We start from the raw sequence: 13605 nt of genomic DNA, 5'->3' as shown, positions 1-13605 counted from the left end.
AATCTCTCAGGGGTGGGGAGGGGGAAGACTCATTGTTTCATCCGTCTTTTGCTTCATGGATCACCTAAAGGCATTCACCAAAAAAAAGGAGAAAAAGAAGAAAATGAGGCAATGCAATTGGCATAAAGTGATTCATTAGCTCTAATGAACAATGCCGATCATATTGTCTCTAAAATATGGTCGAAGGACGTTGATGTATATGTGCCTTAACTCATTCTTCCCAACTTTTATTAGGTACATATGTCTAAGGCAGACACAAATGAAACATTCCACAACTAGGCTCCCAGCCAAAAACTAATTTATTCTTTAATGTGGTAGTGATTACTTGGTGGTTCCTTGAGTAGAGATGACAGGTCCGCGCTAATGGAGTCATACTGTAAGTTAATATAAATCATGACAGAGCAATTAATTACAGAAACCGCTGCAAATCCCTTTGTTAGTTTTCCCCATCACCAGAAGGATTTAATAACGTTCATTTTGCTAAGTTCCAGTGACATTTACAAGTCTTAAACCATTTTTAATCAAATCAATATCACAGCGCTGCTGAATTTAGTTGTGCTACGCTAGCAAGTCCTGGAATGCATTGATACGAGTGCGCTCCTCGCCTTCTGTTTTGAATGAATCATACCGAATCCACATACTTCCTCTTCATTTGTTTACGCTGGATAATTGGGGTCAAAAAAATGATGGAGATCAGAATGGCAGGAGGGGCAGATATCACTGCCCCTGCGTAGGAACAATTTAGCATACAATGCTCTACACGGACAACATCATGGCAGCTCTTTACTTTCAATCTATAGGGCAGGCTTCACTACAGATGTTTTGGACTACAGATGTCAGAACAACCATTGATCTCAATTGATCTTGGGGCAGGGTACATATCACAGAGAGCAACAATTCAGCAAATGCCTAACTTCCCAAAAACTAGGTTGATATTGTCTGGCTGGTAGTGTTTCTCTTGGGTATCAACTAGGGGCCCATATCACAACCTAAATCTTTTGATTTGGGGTGGTGGAGATTGAACTCTAGACCTTCTGCATAGAAATCATGTGCTCTACTCCTACCCCAAAAAACAACAACCAATCAACCATACTTTGGAGCTCCATGCTCCATGTAACCAGCAATCTCAATAAATTTCACCAGCACCCAAGGTAAAACTACACATTATAAGAAAGAAAGGCCTGTTGCACAAAATGGCAGCTCTCTGTCACATTCCTTGCTGTGAAACAGCCCATGCAACTTATTCTGTAACCTGGCATCATCACATTGCTCAGTTTTTGCATTCTGCTCCAATTCTACCCCAGTTCTTTGGACATTCAGTGCCCAGTGTCAACTCTACTAAGAAGGCAAGTTGCATGTATATCCATATGTGGATTAAATAATATTTAATTTTACAAAGTAGATTTAAAAGGTTTTTATTGCAAGAGCCCCACTTAACAAAATTGCTCCTTTCTCTTATAGAGGATATGGTGGCCAAGTGATTGAGGCTCCTACCTCTATTCCTGGAGGATGATGAGTCCTGGCTCTACAACACCAAATAACAGCATTTAATCAACCTGGCTCATTAGACTGCAAAAATCAAAAGTGTTTGGATGCAAGATGTCCTACAGCACTTTCTTGCAAGACAGTCCATGAAATTGGCATGGCTCAACTACGCTAGCCATTGTGTGAGAAACATTTTAATTCAACTTTGGACTTTCCTCTGATTGAAGGAGGCAGAGGGTCTTTTGAAGCCAAGTTGGGTAGGAGGAGGACAAAGCCTCTTATCTCTCAGGATGAAATGCCTTTGATATGCGGACTTGTTTCTATCAACACATGGATTTCTGAGCTCTTTGATGACATGGTTTCATGTCCCTGGGATATCTCATTTCACAGGGCTAAACAATAAAGAAAATGTAAAACAACACAACACAAAAGGATGAGCAGCTCTTGTTTTGCGTCTCTCCAAACAACAGAAACAACAACAACAACTTGAAGGGCCGTGGCACTGTATTTTATTTAGAACTCTTCCTCTCCACCACCCCACTCCTCCATACTGACAATATCCATATTTACAACAATAACTTTCAGATCTCCACAATCCCCAAGGGACCCACCACCGGTCATGGAATAAAACTACCAAGCACATGAGCAATGAATCATGAAAGAGACATGGAAGAAAGTCTTCAAAGGCATTGCTAGCTCTGAGGTCCAAGGGCTTTGGAGACCTTGTGTCATGCCCCTCCTGCTTCATCTTGCTGGTTTATTCATTCATTTGTGCGCAACTCAACAATAACAACAACAACAATGTTGCCTCTAGTCCTCGCATACACGTGCCGTCTAGCATGCATGGGGTGAAAGAGCCGGTAAGTATATTTTGGACAAAGAGAAGGACTTCTGCCTTTGTGAGAGCACAAGGTGAGGCTGTTTACACACGAGGAATTCCACCAACTATCTATCTACCCAACCTTAACTCACAACAGGCTTGGGGTGGTGTGCAAAATTAAACATGTAATGCATTAATAAAAAAACAGAATCTAATAAAATAAGCAGAGAACAAGAAGGAAATGAATAGATCACATATTGGAAGGGAGCACCAGCAAAGGTCTGGGTGCAAAAGTAAGTCTTAGGGGGGTACTGAAAGATGAAGTGAAGATCAGGGAAGATGCCTGCCTCAATTTAACAGGAAGGTGTTGTGATAAGAATTTTAAAGTCTTAGATATATAATAAATGTTCATAAATGTACCAACCAAGCACGTACATAGATCAGCACAGGAAGACCGACCTCAAACCATTTTTGATTCCCAAACTGAGCAAATGTTTTCTCTGCAAGGTCAAAGGAAAATGGAAAAGCCTCCCAATTGTCTCTTTCCTCACAAATCCTGTCTTAAGGGCACATTTAAGATATGAATAAGGTGTGAGCCTGTGACCTGGCTCAGGAACAAAGTATTTATCATTACAAAAGACTGGCCAGGCTCCCCAGGCAATCCAATCAAGTGACCATTAAGCAGGTAACCTGGCAGTCAGGAGGTAAACAACGCACTCAGATTTCTGCTGTAGACAGCCCGTTCTGTGATGTAGGTATGATGTTTCTGGGGGTGGTCTTGGACTCCAGGGAGGGAATTTAAAATGTCTATATAAGGGTGGACACACCTTTGTTCTGGGTTCCTCCTCCTTTCCTGTGTGTGTGAGGGGAGTACCCTGTTGCAACAGATCAATAAAGATCAGGCTTACTAGCTGCTTTGCTTCTCAATATTCTCTGGTTGGCCTCTGCTATTTTCTCCTACCAATAGGGAACCTACATAAGGACTCTATATGGGCTCTTGGATACCCCATAAGGGGGAAAGGCCAAATTTTTGTTTACAACAGTCTTCCCATGTGGGGTGGCACACAACAGAAATGTCTCACCTTCTGGACCCAGCTAATTATAAGACCCGAGTGCAACACCACTTCCCTTCCAAGGCATTGTGCTTCTGAGATCATAACCATGATAACCATCATGATGAGCTGACAGCCTTAACCTGGATTTGCAATCTTTTAAAGTCACCCAAGATGGTGCTCACCACTACAGCGTGTGGGAGCGAATCTGCAGTTCAACTATGTCCTTTGGGTTGTGTCCAGTTAGGTTTTACTCAGAGAAGATGCATGAAAAGGCCATGTCCATTATTTTTCAGTGGGTCTACTCTGACAAATGTTGGATACACCCTTGTACTGAGAAGTGATTACCCCTGTCATGTCTCCCCACCTTTAGTCACCTTTTCTCTAAACTTAACAGCCCCGAATGTTGCAAGCTTCTCTCACAGGGGAGTCGCTCCGCCCCTTGATAATTTTGGTTGCCCTTTTCCAGCTCTGCAAACCCTTTCTGAGTTGAGGCTAAGAGGTCTTCAAGTTCAGAGCACAGTAAGCAAGTCATATATTCAACTATCACACCAGGAAGGGGAGGGAAAGCGCTTCGTTCAAAATGCAGCTAGGCTGGAGGCTCCGACCGATTTGGGATCCTGCTTGCATAATCATTCTCAAAATAATAAGGCTCTAATTAGGCTGTTTGAATGTTTACATACATAAGATTCACTACAGGGGAGGCGGGAAGCACAACACAATGGTCTTTGCTTTGCACAGGATTTTTTATTTCGTTTTCCTTTCGTGAAGAGCGGATGGGTCTTTACTGGCAGGGATTCTCAAAATGACCTCGGTTAAAACTGGATTTGCTGTTGGTGCATTGCCCAGAAGGAGTATTAAATGTGGAGTTGTGAGGGACAGGCAGATGAGGACTAGAGATTCATGTATGTGTGTGTATGTATGTGTATCAACAGGTTTGTGTGTGTGTTTGCTTGTAGTAATAATAATAATAATAATAATAATAATAATAATAATAATAATAAAAACAACTTTATTTATACCCTGTCCTCCCCGGCCAGAGCTGGGCTCAGGGCGGCTAACACCAGTAAAATTACAGTAAAAACATAATAAAGGGGGGAGGGGACAATTTAAAATACAGGTTAAAATGCAATTTAAAATGCAGCCTCATTTTAAAAGTAGCCCATAGATCAAAACCATAAGGGGAGGGAAACATAAGGGTCAGACTGAGTCCATACCAAAGGCCTGGCAGAACAGCTCTGTCTTGCGGGCCCTGTGGAAAGATGTCAAGTCCCACAGGGCCCTAGTCTCTTGTGACAGAGCGTTCCACCAAGTCGGGGCCAGTACTGAAAAGGCCCTGGCCCTAGTTGAGACCAATCTAACCACCTTGCGATCTGGGACCTCCAAAATGTTGTCATTTGTGGACCTTAAGGTCCTCCGCAGGGCATACCAGGAGAGCCGGTCCCGTAGGTACGTGGGTCCTAGGCCACATAGGGATTTAAAGGTCAAAACTAGCATCTTAAACCTGACACACAAACACAAAAACTGGAAAGAAAAGCAAGCCAGGGCAGTGCGCATGGAGGTTCTGGACTGCCCAGACAACGACACCTCCCCATCTCAGTCTCGCTGATGTGATCCAAAGGAAGTACTGCAATCTATTTGGCACCAACTTGGCTGCAGGAGTAGGGACACAGGTGGCACTGTGATCTAAACCACAGAGCCTAGGGCTTGCCAATCAGAAGGTCGGCAGTTCAAATCCCCATGACGGGGTGAGCTCCTGTTGTTCTGTCCCTGCTCCTGCCAACCTAGCAGTTCAAAATCACGTCAGAGTGCAAGTAGATAAATAGGTACCTCTCCAGTGGGAAGGTATACGGCGTTTCCATGCGCTGCTCTGGTTTTGCCAGAAGCGGCTTAGTCATGCTGGCCACATGACCCGGAAGCTGTCTATGGACAAATGCCGGCTCCTTCGGCCTATAGAGTGAAATGAGCGCCACAACCCCAAAGTCATCCGCGACTGGACCTAATGGTCAGGGGTACATTTACCTTTACCTTTTGGCTGCAGGAGTTGCTGGAAGGAGGCGGACAAGGTGCCAACCAACTTACTTAAGGGACCGCACGCTGGATTTATGTAGGGTTTTCTCCTGAGCCTTGTCTCCTCCTAAATATCTCCCACGAGGCAGAGGAGGTTTAGTATTACAGTTTTCCTTTTCCTAGATGGGCTCCTGTCCCAGGAAGATGAGCCCTGTCTGCCCACAGAATGCGCAGAAACTGCCTTATTGACTATTGGACCCACTTCTAGTCCCATCTGCTCAATCTGCCAGAGTCCCTAACTCACCAAGGATTTGAGACCCATCGTCTACCCTCCCCTGGTTTAGCCGGCCAGTCGAAGCCGTTCCCAAGGTGCGGTCGCTGTCGCATGCTGTTGTGCCACTTAAAAGGTTTAGTACCAATTTAATTGACTGCCCCTCCTATCATTTTCAACACTGTGGTGGGTGACATATTTTCATTTCTGTAGTAAGGCAGAACAGACCACTGACCTGAATGCAGCCAAACTCCCTTCACACCTAAATGGGGAGTTTTACAGGTCAGTCCTATGCATGTCTACTCAGCAGAAAACCCTTTCAAGTTCAGTGGGACTTACTCCCAGGTAAACGGGAATAGGATTGCAGCCTGAGAACAGTTCTGTGCAATCAGTCCAGCTGGCAGGACACTCCACTCTGCGCCATCTCCCAGGGGGTGGGAAGTTAATATACATGAGTCAAACCCTGTTTCAACACCTTACCGGTAAGTTTCCCCCCTACTTAATAATATGTTTCGTGTCTGAATGAGTTGATTTAAAACAAGCCTTTATATCTTAACCTAGAATGTCTTTCCATTCCCCCCGTCCTCTCTCTCTTTTTCCCCCTCTTTCTTTTTTCTTAATTCAAATTACACTAGGCATTAGAAGGCACCAGAGAATTCAAGGATCCCAGAGGAGGGTTTGATTAAAATTGGAGGTTTTTTTATATAAAAAAAAAATTATGATCAGAGCAATAATTTCCTCTGCTCTTCACGCACTCCCCACGTCCATGCATTCTAGCATTACAGGAGTCTCATTAATAGATAGGTTGGCCCAGTTTGTCATCTGTTTCATTATGCAAAATATATACGTTTCATTTACAGTTCCTGTGGCGGAGGAAAATCAGTTACCTTCAGCAGAATATAATGATTTCTTTGGGTTTCTTCTCAACCCCCTGAATGTCTCCAGCCCCTAAAATCTCAACTGGTGGTAGAATACCAGGAGAACCCTGATGTGTGCCAATTTTAACATAATGATCTTTATGTTCGCATTGAAATGCGAATCGTTAACAGTTCAGAAAGCTGACCACCGGGCAAACTGAACGGTTGACCTGTAAGGAAAAGAAAATAGCTTCAAAAGCTCTCTGAACATCATTAAAAGAGTTGTTTGACGTGGAAATTAAAGTCGGTACTCCTTAAATGGAGCCTTCATTCCAGTCTCTCTCTGGCTCTATTGACGCCTGTGAATTAAGAACCAAAAAGTTTTGCCGTACGGCTCTCATCTTTTTGACTAAAACTAAAAACAGAGCTTTCCCAGTTCGGCAAATGGATTAGTGGAGCACGGGAGCCATCCACAGTTGCCATATGGCCTCCTTTTCCAGGATACGTCCTCTTTTTCACGAGTAGAGTCGTCATAGTGATCCATAGTTAAAAGTAGAAGTCGGCAAATGTGTCCTCTTTTTTTGCTCTTCAAAATATGGCAACCTTGCTAACCAGAGAATTTAGCTGGGGTAGTAAATGTGGTGTCCTCCACCTGCTGTTAGATTACAACTCCCATCATTCCTCACCGTTGGCCATGTTGTTTGGGGCTGATGGGAGTTGGGAGTCCAGCCACATCTGGAGGACACCAAACTGGCAATCCTTGGGCTAGAAAACAGTCCAGAGAATCCAAGACTTTTGAAGAACAGCCATGGGCATGCAGCCAGACCTTTTTGTGGCAGCAGGAGGGGCTGAAGATATAAGGGGAGTCGGGGTATTTGAAGTCAGTGCAAAACAACAAACAAAAATTGTGTTGAAGAAAAGTTGTGTTGGAAGTTGTTCACACCACGTTCATTGCTTTTATTGCTCAGCTCGCAACTTTGTGTTTCTGTCCTGCTGGATCAGGACCGGCCCTACCATTAGGCAACATGATGTAGCCACCTCAGGCGGCAGATTCTCTTAAAATTCCCCTGCTCAACGCACTAAGCATCGTGGTTCCATTTGCTTGAGCAGGGGAATATCAAGAGGCTGCACACACAAACACACAAGCTGAGAGAAGGGAAGGACGGGCATCACAATGACTTTGCACAATGATCATTACACACCCACCCACCCACAAACATACAAGCAGTGTTTGTGGGTGTAATCGTCAAATCCAGCCTGGCTGTATGAAGATGTCTGGCTTCACAACACTGTCATTTTAGGAGATTACCGTATTTTTCGCACCATAAGGCGCACCTGACCATAAGGCACACCTATTTGGGGGGGCGGGTTTCAAGAAAAAAAATATGCGGCTCTTGGGGGCTTTTGCGGGAGGTGGGGGAAGAGAGAGAGCCTTGCTCTGTCCCTTCCCCCACCTCCTGCAAAAGCCAGGGATGAAGGCTCCCCACTGCCCTGCAGAGGCTTTGCAGGCTACCCCAGAGCTGCTCAGGAGCTTGTGGGGCTGGCAGGGGAAGCCCAGGTTCCCCCCCCCCCCAGCCCCAGGGACCACACATTCGCTCCATAAGGCACACAGACATTTCCCCTTAGATTTTAAGAGGGAAAAAGTGTGTCTTATGGAGCGAAAAATACGGTAGATGGGATCTGCAACAAAAAACAGCATGTTGGGAATGTTCCCGTCCAGAATCCCAGCCAGTCACCCAGCCATGCCCTCTTTCTGGGCATTCTATTCCATTTTCCCTCCCTCCTGGTTTTCTGTCCCCTCCCCTCTTGCTCTCCAACAGCCAATGAGAATTCTAAGGCCACAGACCATGCTCAGTCCATATTGGACCGTGATTCCAGGGATCTTTTGTACTTCTGCAAACCTGAAACAGCCTCTTATGTGCCGGTGGTGCAGTTTTTGGTAACTTAAGGATCTATACTTGGGAAACCTGAGCTCATTATTAGTATATATACTTATTCTCCAGCTTGGATGCCACCTATAGGCAATAAACTCACTTTACTCTTTGATAGAACTTTTCTCACTGAACCAGTTTATCTGTTCCTGCCCCATGAAACATTGTACAGTGGAACCTCGACTCCCATAAGCCTTGGGAGCCGAACGTTCCGGCTCCCGAACAAATGAAAACCAGAAGGAATTGTTCCGGTTTTCAAACGTTCTTCGGAAGCCAAACGCCCCGCGCAGCTTCCGTGGCTTCTGATTGGCTGCAGGAAGCTGCTGCAGCCAATCAGAAGCCTTGCCTTGGTTCCCAAACTATTTCAGGAATCAAACAGACTCCCAGAACTGATTAAGCTTAGGAACCAAGGTTCCACTGTACCAGCCTAAACTATATTTATCAAGGTGCGGCATATACACGTTACTACGATTTCAGGTGAAACATCTCCCTCCATATACCACTGAGCTTATCACTGATAGGAAACCCCTTCTCATTTATTTATTTTTTTACTTAATGCATATGACACAAAAGTCATAAAGGGTCACATTAAAATAGCCAGCCATTCAGACAAAGTGCAATTAAAATCCAGGAACATGATCACAACAACCAAAAATATCCTTGCCTGTTCTGATTAGGAATTCTCTCTGCTGACAAACACAGGTGTTTACTGAACATTACCAAAATTATACCTTGTATTTTTTAAAAAAACAACAACATCCCCTTTTATTAAAACAAAACAAGACAGATGACTATACATACACTAATGTGTACACTAATGCATATTAGCATACCTGCCTTTTTCTCCCCCTCCCAAAGAGCAATTACTCAGAAGTAAATTCAATTAAAATAATTTGTCCTTACCTTCAAGCCAGCTTGCTTTACTGCCTAGGTTTCCTCTTGTCTGTGCTGAAAACAAAACAATTAAACAAGTCATTCTAAAAGTTGGATCCAGGCACTGTTGCAATCGGAAGAGTTGAGGTGGTTACAAGTTTCTAGGACTCATGACTGCAGATTCAAACTTCAAAAAGTGAGCACAGACAATGGTGGAAGATTGGAAGCAAGGAAACCAGGGAAGTGCAACTCAGTTTCATTTGGATTTTCAACTTATGCAATTCATAATTGCTTTATCCTTCAAGGTGTTGTGGAAGGGGCCTTTTTCACACTGCACTAAGCTAATTCAAACCTTGGTTTAGTGCAGGCATCCCCAACCTTCGGCCCTCAAGATGTTTTGGACTACAATTCCTATTGGCAAAACCTGTTGGTGTTTCGCAACTTTCCGACTAGTTGCAGGACCTTACCCAGACCTAGCAGAATCCACGGAAGCAATTGGCAACTTGGCTGCAGACAGGCTAGACAAAGCAGGAACAAGGAACTTGTGTTAGGTGTTTATTATATACAGTGGATTATTTACAGGAACAGGACACAGATCTTTTGCTAGCTCTCTCTGACACAACTCACAACTCCTACACTGACACAGAACTCTGAACAACAAACTCCTGAACACTGAACTCACGAACTAACACATTCCAGTTAGTAGGCCATTAATTATCACTCCCTTAAGAGAGCTTGACCAATCAGGGAGCTGCCTCCATGTCTCTGTTATCACCAGGCAGACTTACTCCTTCAGATTGCTTTCTGGCTGTCTGCCAAACCACATTGACTCTGTGTGAGTAGCTGCACGTACACAGTTTCCCAACAATTCCCATCATCCCTAACCACTGGTCCTGTTAGTTAGGGATCATGGGAGTTGTAGGCCAAAACATCTGGAGGGCCGCAGGTTGGGGATGCCTGGTTTAGTGGCTCATTTGAACTGGGACTATTGCTTTAAGCTTTCTCCTTGCTAGTCACAAGGTTTGTTTTCTGCAATCATTACAACATCCCTAGAAGGCAGCCCTTTATTATTACCTCCGCACTGCAGATTGGAGGCATGGCGAAACCAACTTACCTGGTGACCACTTGACAAAATAAAGCTATTTAAAAAGGCAGCTTTTTGGATTACAGTTTACTCTCTTTCTTACTATGCTACACCAGAATATGCAAACTATTTTAATTGCATTCACAGCAGGAAAATTAGCTGCACCCATCAACTCATGCCAGATTTCCAAAACTCTTAACTCGACTAAATAATCAACAGGTAAATAAGGTCTTATTTAGAAAGATTTGAATGCAGACTTTAAGAAAAGCACAGGTGAGTTTAGATGCGGCACTGATTGTTCATGCTGGTTTTAAATACTTTGTGCAATAAGTGCAGTGTGTATAAGTGGGCCTGGTAAACTAAGGAGACATTGATTGCCTCATGAGCTCAATAGCAAATTAAGGCCCCACCTGCACTATGAAGCAGTATTATACCGCTTTAAATAGTCATGGCTTCCCCAAAAGAAGCATGGAAACTGTAGTTTGCTAAGGGTGCTGAGAGTTGTTAGGGAGATCCCATTACCTTCACAGAACTACAATTCCCAGAGTTCCCTTGGAAGAAGGATTGACTGTTAAACCACTCAGGAAATTGCAGTTCTGCCCAGGAAATAGGTGTCTTCCAAAGACACTCAGACCCCTTAACAAACCACACTTCCCAGGATTCTTTTGGGGAAACTATGAGTGTTTAAAGTGGTATGGTGCTGCTTTAAATGTATGGTGCAGATGGTGCCTAATTTTATATCCTAAGTAACAGATTGTTTCCCCCAAGTTGCGACCACCAAATTTCCCACGCTGGTTACCAGAAAACCAAGCCTAAATTGAATTAAAGAACGAGTCACCATTATTGGCCAATTCAGCCATAGAACCTTTCCAATGAAACACTAGGAAAACAGGAATGCAATCGCAGAATTTTCACATTGCAGGGTACACTGGAGACCATCTAGCCCAACCCCTGCTCCACTCAGGACCTACAACACAGAATCTACAACTCCAGCTTCCCTGACAGCTCTCTGCACAGTTTCTGCTTAAATGCTGTCAGCATAAAAGATCCCGCCACCTCCCAAGGCAGGCTAGTCCACAGTCAAACCGCCCTTCCCATTAGAAATATTGGCAGCTGAACTCTGCTGCCTTACAAGTTCCACCTATTAGTTCTAACCCAGCTCTCTGGATCAACAGAAATCAAGGCTGCTCCCAGATTTGCACATGACAGATATTTGAAGGCAGAAGTCGGGTTTGTGACTGCTGCTTGCCTGCTAACATTGCAGCATAGGAAACTGCTGTAAAAAGGCAAAGGTAAAGGGACCCCTGACCATTAGGTCCAGTCATGACCGACTCCGGGGTTGCAGCGCTCATCTCGCTTTATTGGCTGAGGGAGCAGGCGTACAACTTCCGGGTCATATGGCCAGCATGAGTAAGCCACTTCTGGCGAACCAGAACAGCACACGGAAATGCCGTTTACCTTCCCACTGGAGCGGTACCTATTTATCTACTTGCACTTTGACGTGCTTTCAAATTGCTAGGTTGGCAGAAGCAGGGACTGAGCAACGGAAGCTCACCCCATTGCGGGGATTGAACTGCTGACCTTCTGATCGGCAAGTCCTAGGTTCTGTGGTTTAACCCACAGTGCCACCCGCGTCCCTTGGAAACTGCTGTACAGACCACCAATCCAGATCACCAATCCATCCAACTCAATATTGTCAACACTGACCGGCAGTAGATCTATAGGGCTGAACTTAACTTGAAAGCTAAAGCACATGGAATTATTTATCCGGCTAGTAAAACCAGACTTTCTACTCTGCTGGATTTTTTCCCCCTCATGCATTTCCCAGCAGTATATAACACATATACTTGCACACACATATCCCATTTCTGACAGCTGAAGATTTCTTTATACTCTTTCAAAGATAATAAATGTCTCATTAATTATCCAGCGATGTACAGTTTTTCTTTTGGCTATGGAACTAGCCAGAAGAAAAGACTGAGGCAAAACAGACCTGAAAATGAAGGCGTTCTTATGAAAGGGGTGGGGGAGAGAGAGGAGGAGGAGGAGGAGAAAGTACGGGTTTCGGAAGGAAACAAACACAGCTAATTATGTTGGGCATCTTAAGCCAGAAAAACATCTGAGGTGGAGAGCAAAGGAACAGAACGTAAGGGGGAAGGCGAACGCCATCTTGGAAATACCCTGCCAGCAAACGCCAAAGGGAATCGAGCTACAGCCAGCTTGGCTGAAGGCCCAGCGCCATCTGTGAAATATTTTACGCAGTGTGAAATGGGGAGCCAAAGTTAAAAAACACTTTTCTTCAGTTTCTCCATGACAGAGGTGAGATGGGAGAAAGAAGCTCTTCTGCAGACAGGGTGTGGTCTGGTAGCTAAAAGTGTAAGCTGAGGAAAGCCCGGTTGAAAAGGTACCTCAGCCATTAACTCACCAGGTGGCCTCAGGCTAGCCACTGTGCTCAACCCAAGCTCTTCATCCACAAGATGAAGATCCAGCCTGTGTGCTGGTCCTGGGGGGGGGGTTACCGTGCGGCGTGGTCTAAGTCAGGTCCTAGGTCGAAGGTAAGGAGGTAAGGAGGCTGTCCATCAGGGGCAAAGTGAGGTCCAAAGCGATGAGTCGGGCGTGGTCAGGAACTCAGGAGAGCAGGTCAGGGTGCCGGCAGGAACAGGTTACCAACGACGTTGCTCCCGCAACCTGGGACTGGGCGGGCTGGCCTTTATCTCCTCCGAGGCATAGGGTGGCCCCAGGCCACAGGTGACTCGCCTCCCCTGGCCTGGAGGCGAGCACTCCTCCTGAGAGAACTTAGTTCCCTCAGCCTCTCTCCCCTGAGCCTCTGCAGCTCAGGAGATGCTGGAGGGTTACAGGACCCAGAGGCAACCTCACCTTCCCCTGACAGGGCTGGGAGAGGAGGACCTGCAGGCAATGGGTCCTCGATCACCTCCGGAGCCAGAGCGGATTCAGCTGGTGTCTGCTCCTGAGGATCCGGCACAGGTGAGGGCCCTTCAGATTCAAGCCCCTGGGGATTCCTGTGCAGGCTGGGATTCCTCAGGTTCAGCCTCTGAATCAGATTCCCAGGCCATCACAGCCTGTCTCTATGGCTGGAATAAAGATTAGTGAGGTAAATGTGAAGCCCTTGGAATTTAAGGTGAGCTGAAATTCCCTGCACACACACCTTGTCCAGGTCAATTTGGAGAACGCAAAATTGAAGGGGATTGTGGAGAATGCAAA

The 13605-nt window shown here is 45.2% G+C and overlaps 1 long non-coding RNA gene across 1 annotated transcript; it reads right to left on the bottom strand.

The window, feature by feature from the left end:
- Positions 1–473: 473 nt before the first annotated feature.
- LOC309352078 lies at positions 474–12888 on the bottom strand. Its single transcript, XR_014161091.1, has 3 exons — positions 12809–12888; positions 9330–9374; positions 474–661 (listed from the first exon to the last, which is right to left on the bottom strand). It is a non-coding gene; the product is annotated as an uncharacterized lncRNA (long non-coding RNA).
- Positions 12889–13605: the final 717 nt, after the last annotated feature.

The sequence above is a fragment of the Podarcis erhardii genome, assembly GCF_964252035.2.
Source record: "Podarcis erhardii genome assembly, chromosome: 10".
Taxonomy (NCBI): Eukaryota; Metazoa; Chordata; class Lepidosauria; order Squamata; family Lacertidae; genus Podarcis; species Podarcis erhardii.
Note: the sequence above shows the minus strand (reverse complement) of the source record. Positions and strands in the feature narration are given on the sequence as shown.